The following is a 12,669-nucleotide window of genomic DNA, read 5'->3' as shown; positions in this document are numbered from 1 at the left end:
AAAGCCAGATGCTGCCAGAATACTGAGAGACGAAGTCTCATTAAAAATCAATTGTCTGGGATCAGGTAGGGTTTCTGATCGCACTGAGCCGATCTGGCCTCAGGGGGCCTCAGGCAATCAAGCTCAGCAGAGGTGGCTGAGCAGATGCCTTCTGAATAATCAAGAGGGGTCTATTGCTAATCGACAGATTAATCTATTTAGCAGCCTCTTAATTTGGCCACCAACTTCCCAAGAGAAATTTGTACAGTCCATGGCTGCTGAAACTGAAGGCAGATGCCTTGCTGGCCAGTCAGCTGAGATTGCTTTTTGTATGTTTTTGTCCTAAGGACTACAATGCTTAAAAAAAAAAAAAAAAATGACATTCACGATTTTTTTCCAACTATTCTAACAGATGCATTGTTATTATTTCTACCAACTGATCCGATTCTAATTAGGGAATCAAATCCATACAGCTTTTTTACTTGGTTATATATATATATATATATATATATCTTTGACCTATATATATATATATATATATATATATATATATATATATATATATATATATATATATATATATATATATATATATATATATATATATATATATATATATATATATATATATATATATATATATATATATATATATATATAAACGAAAAGACAGGTTTACGCATCATAAAACAACTTTTACACAGCTTTAAAATTAATTTTCTTTTTCCACACTGCAAAAATCACTACCAGAAAAAATGTTTAATGTCATTCAGTGTAACAATAACTTGTTAACTAAAAAAATAATTATTAGATGACATTAAAAGATTATTATTTAAGCATGACTACGCAGCCCTAAAAACTAATTAATCTTTACCAATCTTTGCCACTATCCTTCCGACAAGAAGCTTTTAATCATTTGAAATATAATAAAAGTTTGTATGATCACTTATATAAAGTATTCAGTTTATTTTTATATAAATTTAATGACAATTGAACATTATTTCACTCATATTTTGACATTTTAATTTCACAATAGTTATTTGAAACTTTACTTTGAGATATATATATATATATATATATATATATATATATATATATATATATATATATATATATATATCATATAATACTATACATTATAATAATATAAATATTACTGTAATTGTATGTTTTCAGATTTTTAGGATTAGTACTTTCGTTTCAAATATAATGCCAGTACTAGAAGTATTAAATGTAACCGTTAAAGACCAGAATCAAATCCAGAACCTTCCATCCCTTCACTACCTGCACAGGCAGAAGTTTTTAAAGCTTTCAGACACTGGCCATCTGCTGTGTACACACTCTCTCTTACACAAACACACATTTACACATCTCTGCATGCTTAGCAGCGACTTGTAAAGATCTGAAGAGGGATTTTCTGTCTAGCTTGTCATAAAGCCAGTTTTATCCAAGTGCTCTGTGTTAGATGAACGAGCATTAAAACTGATGAATATGATGGTGTAATTTGTCTCTCCCTCACTCATATGATTATAACAACCACTGTCAAATGTACAGCTGGAGCTTATCAATCTCCAATGTCATGCTGTTGCCAAGTAAAGGTTCACTGCAGGAGCTCAACCTGTGTTCTGTGCCTCACTGAGCGAGAGAGATTTCAATTCAGCAGGCAGAGTCTTGAGCAGAGCGCTGATGTTTGGCTCCACATGAATTATAAAACATGTAAGTACAGACCTTTTTTTCAAACTTTTTTATTTCCATACTCAATGTATTCCATACTTATTTGCATCTCAATTTCAAATGCAACCAGATTTGATATCTGATGAGAGGTCAGTGAAGCACCACTGACACAGAGTCAGCAGCTCATAGGCTGATGGGAATTTTATAATAATATGAGGTTTATACAAGAGATGCACCTAAAAAATAAAAAAACATTCAGCATAATGTAATTTAAAACCTGTTTAAGTTTTTCTTTTTTTGTGTGAAACACAAAAGGATATATTTAGCCGAATGTCCAAGCTGCTTTTATTCCCCTCACAATGAAAGTGGATGGAGGGCAGGGACAACAGGCATTCATATTCTTTAAATAAGAAAAGTGCAGCTTGGACATTGTATTAAATATATTTTGTGTGCATTTAAAACAAGGTAGTTTGAAACTACAACAAAGTAAATAAATGATGTTTAAAGATAAATGTGCAAAGTTAGTTGAGGTATATCCAAACAGACTAAAGGCTGCAATTAAAGCAAATGGTGGTTCAACAAAATACTGACACAAGTGGGTGATCCTTTTTCAAACTCAGTTTTTCAGTTTTTTTTGTTTGTTTTTTCTGACATGTTGGTGTTATATCTTTCACTTGGACTGGGTATAGAAAAGAATCAGCAGCATCATCACACACATGCGTTGTGGTACTCTCGTGAACGCACGTTGAAGACTGACACGGAAGAGAAGAAATTGTTGAATCAAGTAATTTTTCATTTTCTTTGCACACAAAAGGTATTCTCATAGCTTTGTAACATAACGGTTGAATCACAGATGTCACATGGACTATTGTAAAGAAGTCTTTACTACCTTATTGGGCCTTGTTTGTGGTAGTTCTGTTGCTTTCTATGTATGGTCACAGAGCTCTCGGATTTCATCAAAAATATTAACTTGTGTTCTGAAGATGAAGGAAGGTCTTACAGGTTCAGGTTTACAGAATTTTCCTTTTTGGGTGAACATTATAACCAAGCTATAAGTCTGTGGTCACCAATAGTTAAATGTAAAAGAAAAGACTGGGATACCACAGAATAATACAGAGACAATAAATAATTTCTAATGGGTTGTTCTTATTGGCTGCACACAACTAGTGTTGACTGAATCACAAGTCAATGACTCTTAAGAGCTGGTTCTTTTAAAGAATCACTCAAAGTTCTTTGAATCAGTTGAAAAGCAGTGAGTGAATAACCAGCTGATTCAATAATAGACTGGATGTTTTCTTAGAGCCTGTCACACTTTAAGATAAACAAAAGTGTAGAATAAATGTAGTTCATTAAACTTTTTGGCTCAACACAAAACCACAAAAGGAGAGTGCTGCCACTTATTGAGATTCTGCTTATGTAACGGCACATATGCATGTCATGCATATCACTGTTTATGAAGATAATTCAGGAATGTTAAATAGCACCGACACAAATGAATAATTATTTGAAACCACAGAATCAAAGGGCACTGGGGCTCAATGAGCTTTAAAAATTTGGATCAGCTCTCCAGCTGTCGTGAGACAAGCCTTTTCTGAATACTTCACTCTGCTCTTGACCTTCCTCTTCACTGAATGCATTAGGCAAGCAAGTCCAGCAGAAAGCACTGCTTTCAAGGTCATACATTTATCATGTTTTAAAAGCCTGATCTTCAGCGCACTGAATTATATAATAATGTGCTGAAACCTCAGAGTGGATTGGTGTACAAAAAAATAAATAAATAAAGAGATAAAAATAAACCAGGTTTTATGTTAATATATTATTCTCTCAAACTAAGGGATGAAGGATGTCCTTGAATATGTTCTGGACCATGTCAAAAGCATTTTGTTTGTCAAGGGACACAATTTATTTTGCTCTTTTGTGTCAAATTGGCATGCATTCCTCGAGTCGGACTTTGTTTGAATAGCAATTGGTGAATCTTCGCGCTGTGAGTGATTACCGTGTAATTGGGATTGCCAGGTTGTATGTAGAGTTCGGCGAGGATCCAGATCCCATTGGGGAGTTTGAGCGACTGATACAGCATGTCCTGGCCATCTACGTTCCTCTTGGCGATGGTGTAGATGTTGTTGTTCTGCAGTTTTCCTGACACTGTATCTGCCAATATCACAGACACATAGTTACCCACCAAGATATTCATAAAAGTCTCTTACTAGACTACAGTTATCAGAAGAAAAGCTACCTACAATTCATACATAAAAAACCCATTAACCTGTAACCATGGATGAATGCACTGAATACACATGAAATACAACTCTGTCAGTTTCTTCACAATCAGCTTTAGGTTGGCTAACAGCAGAAGCACAGTATGCAATTTAATTGCAAAGTTCAATTCAATTCAGTGTTCTGGGATAAATCACTCCTGAGCCATATCATTGCATTTTGGGAGCATTGGACACCATGGAACGAGAGCGAGGGAATGATGAAACCCCTGGCAACAGAGATAGTCATGTGCTGAAGGACAAGGACAGGCGCACACAAGAGCAAAGTGGCACAATAAAACGTAATGAAGTATTTGAAGAGGGAGAAAGACAGATTGGGGAAATAAAAAGCCATAAGGTTGACATATGAATATGGCAGCCAGTCTGCGTTATTTAAGCCACAGACTCAGGTGAAGACAGTTGGTGTTAGCAACTTGTGGAGTGTGCTGTGACTCTCTTCAGTTCACACTGCTGTCAATCCTCTGAGTCTGTCCTCACAATACATAGCACATACACAGAGCGGCTCGTGACGGGAGAGAGAGGTGGATGAGGAGGGACAGCATGCAATATTAAAACTAACTTTCAAAAGAAAAAGCAAAACATGTCACTACAATGCTAGGGTTTTGTGGGTGGCTGCCGAGGCAATGCTATGCGCTTGCTGGAGTATGGCTGTTAGCACATTGCTATGCAGTTGCTAGGTGGCTGCTGAAGAGTCCACTTGCATCTCTATGATATTGTGGTAAATTATAAGACATTCCCTCCAGTTTTATCAACTTCCAAGTGACAACTGCACGTCTAACAGCTTAGAAAAGTAATCACATCTCTCCTCAACAAAGCCGCATGAGTTGAGGTATCATTCACGTCTGTAGCGAGCTAATGTTTATTACGGATTACAACAAACCATCAACCAAAATATGAAAAACAGTAATACTGAAATTTGTCTCAGTGAGCACAACTAAACATTGAACGTATTGCATGTGTAACAGTTCATTCGCTGTCATATCTTGCAGCAAGAACGCTCCTCTCAGTTTTTGCAAACAATTTGTAAACATAACTGGGGAAATGTTTTTAGAATATAATGGTCTTGTAAAGTAGGCCTGCTAAACTTCCAACCACAAATTAATTTACTGTACTACAACAATAAAACAAAGCATCCTTTAAACGTATGAGTTGAGTAAGATTGATTTTTTTAAAAACGACATTAGCACTTTTAGTTACGGTTTCTACAAAAATGTTAAGAAGCACAACTGTTTTCAACATTGATAATAATAATAAATTAATAAATAATAAATAACGCCCGACAGCAACCCTTCACATAAACTTACCCCTTACAGAAAACTACTGGCAATTTTTGAATTTCATAAAAAACACAGTTTTGTATGTTTTCTAAGCCTTTTGTTTTACGGGGACACAGGAAAGGGTATTCATAAACCATGTTAAAATATTGAAGTACCCATGTCAAAATACACATTTGTGTCCTCATAAACCATATATACCAGTACACACACACACACACACACACAGTAATATCAATATCAGCTAAAACTTCAAAAAGCATCAGAATGCCCTGTCCACATCAAAGATGTTCATCATCAATTAGGTTTGTAAATGGTTGTAAAACATTAACGCTGAGAACTAATTAGTGATGTTTATTTTCTGCTGAATTAAGTGCCGAAATTATTCATAATTAGCAATCTGTTGATCCACAGACATGAGCGCATCCTTTCTTCCTAGACTCGAGAACTGCAGCTGCATCCTGATAAAGAACAAATCGACAAGTCTCAACAACAACAAAACGTGAACCAACTTCCAGCTAATTCAAACCCATGAGAAAACATTCAGTCATTTACAAATAACAGCAATGGACACGGTGTGGGAAAACGCATTTGGTTATAGCTTGCCCAGATTTGTACACTCCATTAGGTTCACATTGATATTCAAGTCATGGCAAGCTAGAGCCAATCTGCATCTCACAATGGCAGCTGATTATTCTCTACATGCTAATAAACTCGACTGAAACAGAACTGCGTGGCTTCTCCTCCCAAAACAAGGCATCAACAAAACTCAAAGCATTGATTTGCCAAACTACTGCTGTTTTCGTGTGAACTACATGTGGCCATCAGACCACAAACGCTTTATTCGGGTGGATGATATCGTGCATCTGTGTGCCTTGCTAAATAAAATGAAAGCAGGGGAAGTGAGACTGTCTGACGTCTGGTGATTAAGGCACCTCTGGCGTCTGAATGGTGATTCAAGAGAGTGAAACAGGCTCTCTGTGCTGGTCCCTGTGTTCGGCGCTCCTCCACCCTTCGTGTTTGCTGCTGTATGCTCAAATTGGCTCCAGGTTGATGAATACAAATAGCGAGCTGATAAGCCTTGAAATAAACCAGTACCGTCAGAGTCTGTGCACAGCCCCACCACGTTCCAAAACACTTTTACATTGCTACCAGACTAAATAATTAACCACGGATAATAACAGAACTGCGGGAACTCTTTCTTCCTTCCTTTGAAGTCAACAGAGCTTTTGTGCTTTTTTAAATCTCCAACTGTGCAGTGGATGTTGTGTAATAAAGCTTGAAGCAAATAATTCAATTGTTGGCTTAATATCAAAGCATCATGAAGTCACAGTCATAAATCAAGAATGCTTGTTCAACACTGTCTGGGACTATGGTGAGACCTTTATATCCAAAAAGTCTTTAGTTTTATCATATTTATAAAAGAAAAATACAGCTTTCCGATTCTTTCCGGAAAAAGCCGAGCTCCTGGAGGCGTGCTGTGAGCGGAGCTATAAAACTGATGTTTCGTGTTGTTTCCATTAACATATCTTCACTTATGTGTGAATATACAAAATACAGAAATCTGATGCAGTTGTACTTACATGAATGTGTGCACAGGTGCGCTTTTCAGTGAGAAATGCTCACATAAGGACTTCTGTTCTCGTCAACGTCATTAGATCCACGATCGGAAAAAAACAGCCGAAACTTGTACCAACCCTGAAGTAAGATTTTCGGAACAGAAATTCTCAGTCATTCTTCTAAATTATTTTTTAAAACTTTGGCCATGTTTAGCGTGAGAATCCATCTCTTTAACACTGTGAACAACTCTGAATACATGAAACACCATTTTCCCCCCTTTAAGGTTTGTATATATGCTTGTTTGCAACCCAAGAAACATTTCTAAACATTACCAATGTTAAAACCGTTGTGCTGCTTAATGTATTTTGGGAAACTGAGATGCATTCTTTCAGGATTCCTTGATAAATAGAAAGTCTAAAAGAACACATTAGAATACAAATATAAATCTTTTGTAGCATTATTAATGTTTAAAAAAAACGTTAATGCTGCCTTTGATATCACAAAGTGAGTTAAATATTAAAGTAATAAAATTTATAGCGATCATTTTTAACATGGTACATTTGTAGATGTAAATATAATAATTTTATTTCAGAAAGACAGGTAAAATAAACTGGCTGTAAAACGCTGCATCAGGTGCCAGTCTGGATAAAGACAGAGCCCAAGCTACAAAGAGGTATGAGCACACTGCCAAACAGCTCAAAAGACCTTTCCAGTCTCCCTGCTATTAGTGAACTCCATGCTATCAGCCTTTGATTCAGTGACCACTGATCCATACATCTCAAAACCTCTCTACTAGATGAACTCACCTAAGTTTAGGTGGCATTCTTTGATCTGGTATTGCAGCTCATTCTCATTTGGGATGTCCTTCCATGTGGCCAAGAACACCTGACGCTCTGTCGAAGAAAGGTTTAAAGGTTATCGAGTGGGATTGGCCAATCAGTGTCTAAAGTGTGCTATCAATCCACTCTTTTATAAAACCGAAGCTCAATCAAAACCTCAGTGTGAAACTTTAGATTGAGCATGTGTGCGCAGAGTGCTTGTACCCATTTTGCCGTCCTCCATGAAGAAGACGTTGAGAGGGATCAGCGTGCTGAAGTAGAAGACATCGATATTGTTTTTCACAGCCACCTGGGGTGAGAAAGGTTGAGTGGTCAGACTTTAAAATACACTTGACTGTATAAGGGTCTAAAACGCCTCTGCAGCCCGACTGCATTTCGCTGCTGTCCTTATTCACCAAATGGAAAAAGAGCTTTCAGTTACACGGAAAGGGACAGAAAAGGACAGGGAAAATAAAAAGAAAGGCACAAGAGCAGAAAAGAGCGGTAGTAGAAATCAATGGTCGCAACCCGCTGATGAGTTCTTTCATATTTTACACCATGTAAATATTATTAGACTGCAAAGAGAGCCATAGAAATCCAATGAATAAATTATGGCCTGAGTGACCTCTATTTTTAGACACCCAGTGTGTTCTTTGCTGGAAAGGAAGATCATTTTATTTTTGATAAGTCATAGAAGGACAATCAGCCAACTATTTTGTATTTTCTGACTAAATTTGGAGAAAATGTGGATTGGTTTGAAAAATGGTTCACCCGAAAGTGATAATTTGCTGAAAATGTACTCACTCTCAGGCCATTGAAGATGTAGATGAGTTTGTTAATTCATCAAAACAGATGTAGAGATATTTCCCCACTTTTCACGAAAACAAACGTACGTGTGTGTGTGTGTGTGTGTGTGTGTGTGTGTGTGCGCATGAGATAGAATGTCCGTCTAATTGGCATTTGTGCTCTAGATCCAGGCCTTTATAAAAATGTTAAACATTTCAGATTTATATTGGGCTTACTTCTTTTTTTTTTTAACAAATTATTATTATTTTTTAATTCACTTTTCCAACCCTCAATGGTAAAACATTTTTTTTACACACCTTAAGAACAACCAAATCAAGTCCAGATTTTTTGTGTGTGTCTCATGCCCCTGAGATGAAGGGAAAACTTTTTAAGAATGAAGGAATCTCTCAGCGGGGGTCATCTGGACCCCAAGGACTGATTAAGGGTTAAATACAAGGTAAAACAATTTAACACATACTTGAACTATAACATGCATTTACAAAACAGACAGGCTGAATGTATTATTTCATGTTGATTTTACTTTTTATGCAAAAGGCTGGCTGGTACACTCTTCAAAATTTGTGTTTTTGTGTTCCACACAAGAAAGAAACTCATATAACCTTGAGATGACAGAACAATAACTAATACAGCTGTTTAATTTACTTGGACATGGACAGATCACAGAGTCTCCTGGCCATTCAGCTGCTGTTTACTGTGATGACTCTTCAGCTCATGAGAAGCCTGGACTCATTAACACAAGTCATAAACACTCAGCGGGCAGCTCTGTTTAATAGTGAATACCCAGATGCTTACACTGACAACCGTGAAGAGGAGAGCAGAAGAGTCCCAGAAAATCATCCTTAAACAGGGTGTGCATGAAGCAAAGAGAGCAACCCAGCAGGACGTTATGGGCAGAATCGTGGCGTAAATGAATAATAAAGGAAAAAACAGTCAGCACAAACATTGTTGGACATCCATCCAAAGATGAACCGACACACTGGTTTAAAACTAATGAGGCAGAAACATGTTGATATAAATCATATGAAACGATGATGATTCATAATGACATTTGTATCTGACTGATGATCTGCATTAGTAGACTACATGCCGTGGGCTAGTACTCATTATCTGGAGTGTTTTGCAGCTGCTGTTCACACAAATGATCTAAGTAACTAACGAAGCACGTTGGGACAACTGACTCAAATAATCAGAGACAAAACGTGCATGCTGTGCAGTTGAGAGCTCGGGGGTTCGGATATACAGAGATGTCATTTAAACATTAACGGCATATTTGTAATGTGTTATTTCCTGTGAGATGATTAATGCAAAGAAGGGACTTCAGGAGGACCCATGGGTGTGTGTGGGTGTGTATGGGGGAGTGCAAACACACAGCGAAAAACATTAATGCATTGTACCTGTAGGTTGTTGAGTGGGTCCATTTTCATCACAGGGCCGATGGTGTTGAGAGGGAGGGAGATGTCGATGCTCTGGCTGGGCATCAGTGGAGTGTGAACGGGGAGAGGTGTGGTGGGGATCACTCCGAAACTGGAGACAACAACAAAGCATATGTACACAGTCTCTCATTGCTCTACTACATGTACTAGTTACAGATGAGGCAGATTTACACTTAGCGAACGAGAGCAAAAATTTGAGTTACTGGCTAGTCCTGTTACCTATAATTCATGGATTAAATAACTATGTAAAAATAATAATCTCTAACCCTAATTAGATACCTAGATTATCCAAGTGCTGCAGATCTACTTTTATCTTTGTGCAAAATTACCTTTGGAAGTAGAGTAAGGAAAATATTTATATCAGAAAATGTCAAAAAAAACAAACAAAAAAAAACAGAAAAAGATTGTTAAAATGTTAAATATTTTTTATAAACAACTGAAATGAGATAAATTATTGGAAAAGAATATATAAAAACATTAAATACACCAAATATGCAAAACACACAGAAAAAAGAAAGAAAGAAAAAAAGTAATATTTTGAAATATCACAAAACTGTTTTCTATTTTAATTTGAATTAAAACAAGTTATTCCTGTTATGGCAAAACATGATCTCTTGTTGATTTGATTTGGTGCTCAAGAAACAATTCTTATTCTGCTTAAAATGTCTTTTTTTTTCCAGAATTGTTTTAGAAATTTATCTGAAATGCAAATCTTTCTTAATATTATAAATCTCACTTTTTGCTCAATTTGATGCATCTGTGCTGAATAACATTTTAACATTTCTTTTAAAACCTACTGACCTTGAACTTTTTTTTAATGGTAGTGTATTTTAAATGTCATTAAAATATATTCAATAAGATTAATTTAAGGGTCTATTAAAAAGAAAACTTAATAATAATTCATTTGTTAAACAAAGTATAATATTAAATTCCGTTATATAACCAAATATACTGGTAGTATTTAATAAAAAACAACAATAACTCAAATAAAAATATTTGGAAAAATGTGCCACAATGATTATCCTCAACTATTGTCGGAATAATTAATATCAGAAACAAAAACACAGACCTGTTCTTGTTGAGTTGGATGGCAAAGTCAGTCATGTGCTGCAGGGCTTTATTGGTGAAGGTCATGTCCATGTACATGTGCCCCTGACACCGAGAGAAGGTTCCAGATATCTCCAGTCCTTTTGCCTTGACTGCTGGCAGCCATACCTTCACAAACCAAAGAAATGAGTCCCCACTGTACCTCCTCTGTTTTACAGTTTGTCTGCTTCATAAATGAAGGCTATGATCTTCTCTAAGAGGATAACTACAGTCGTTCTAAATTGAAGGGGGAACTTAATGGAGAAGTCTGACATTAGCTTACACTCATTCACCCAGACACTGCTTACAAGAATTGAGCTGGCATCCAAAAAGAAACAAAATCAGATCAAATGAGACACATGAACACATATATAAGTAGCATGAGGCACCCAGAGCACCAGGGGAATTGGGTAACTCCACAAGATAGATAATGAAGTACCGATTGTGCTCTGACCTTCTCTGGCTCTAATGAAGATGCCTGAGACTGCCTGTATTTATGTAGCACATGAAGTTAACGCTCATGATGGACAATGAGAACAGACCGAACGTCCTTGCTTGAAAGGCTCTTCGTTAGGATATAGAAGATCAGAAATGGGTGAGGGGTTATGGTTTAAGTACACTACTCACAGTTTTAGGTGCCATACATCCTCCTGTAGCAACGGACATTCCTGAGGACAACTCAAACAGGTCATTGAGGACCCTGCTGAGAGCAGCAGGTGTAGGAGACGGCGCAAAGGTGTTGGGCACCGATGAAGGGATGAAGTTTTGGCCCACCTGAGTGACACAAACATACAGAACGTAGGACTTCTAAGTGTCTAAGGAATTGAAACTACTCTAGGAAGCGTTTGAGTCACCTTTTAAACCACAGCAACAGGCATTCTTCATGCACGCAGGAAATGAATAGAATGAATTGTATTTTGATATTAGGGACAAACAACAAAACTGATCAAAAGTTAGGATTTTAAAATGTAATTCAATAATGATGGCTGGTAAATTATATTAATATTTTGTTTTTGATCAAATAAATGCAGCCTTGATGAGCAAAAGACACCAAGGAAAAACAAGGCACTTAGGCACCAAAAACAAAATTACTGGCACTTTAAAGACAAGTGACAAAGTAGGTTGTTCAACAGACATCTTTAGAGAAGCTCACCATACAGTATCAGAAACATCATATCACCTCAAAGCAGGATGGATTATTGTGCATGCAGTAAAACAAAAAGGGTCTACACTATACAGGCTATTAAGTATGATATAAACAGCACACAGCATGCTGAGACAGACAGACACTCCCAGATCTCCCCCGAGCTACAACAGAGAACACAAGACCCATTTCCAGGCCAACAAACAACACAGAGAGACACGTCAAGGATCCATTATTAACAGAGTGTTCCTGTTTACAAAGGAAATGATGCCACAAACAACTTTTGTACTTTTTGTTTTGCAGTTGCTAAAATCAGGCTGAAAATGTAATCTATGAGACACCCGCTGCCATTAATTCAGCTGTGCACTAAGATGAGTGAAGCTGATGAGAGAGGCGTTATCCCTGCAGGACGGAAGAGATCTGCAGTGCTCCTGCATTACAGGCAGTTATTGTTGAGGAAGCAGAGCAGTGATTTCATAGGCTGAAATTCAGCTTATTAGCAAAACTTGTGGAATTGAATGGGGGAAAAAACTGATTTGTGGGTTGCACTTTATTTTACAGTACGTGTACTAACATGTACTTATAGTGTACTTAGTGTATTTATCTAAGAAAGTTCTG

At 36.8% G+C, this 12,669-nt stretch overlaps 1 pseudogene; it reads right to left on the bottom strand.

Moving 5' to 3' along the window:
* Positions 1–12,669, bottom strand: part of LOC127995882 (AP-2 complex subunit beta-like) — a 28,185-nt pseudogene that overhangs the window by 5,895 nt on the left and 9,621 nt on the right.

The sequence above is a fragment of the Carassius gibelio genome, chromosome A5 (assembly GCF_023724105.1).
Source record: "Carassius gibelio isolate Cgi1373 ecotype wild population from Czech Republic chromosome A5, carGib1.2-hapl.c, whole genome shotgun sequence".
Classification (NCBI taxonomy): domain Eukaryota; kingdom Metazoa; phylum Chordata; class Actinopteri; order Cypriniformes; family Cyprinidae; genus Carassius; species Carassius gibelio.
This window is presented reverse-complemented; position numbering and strand designations above follow the sequence as displayed.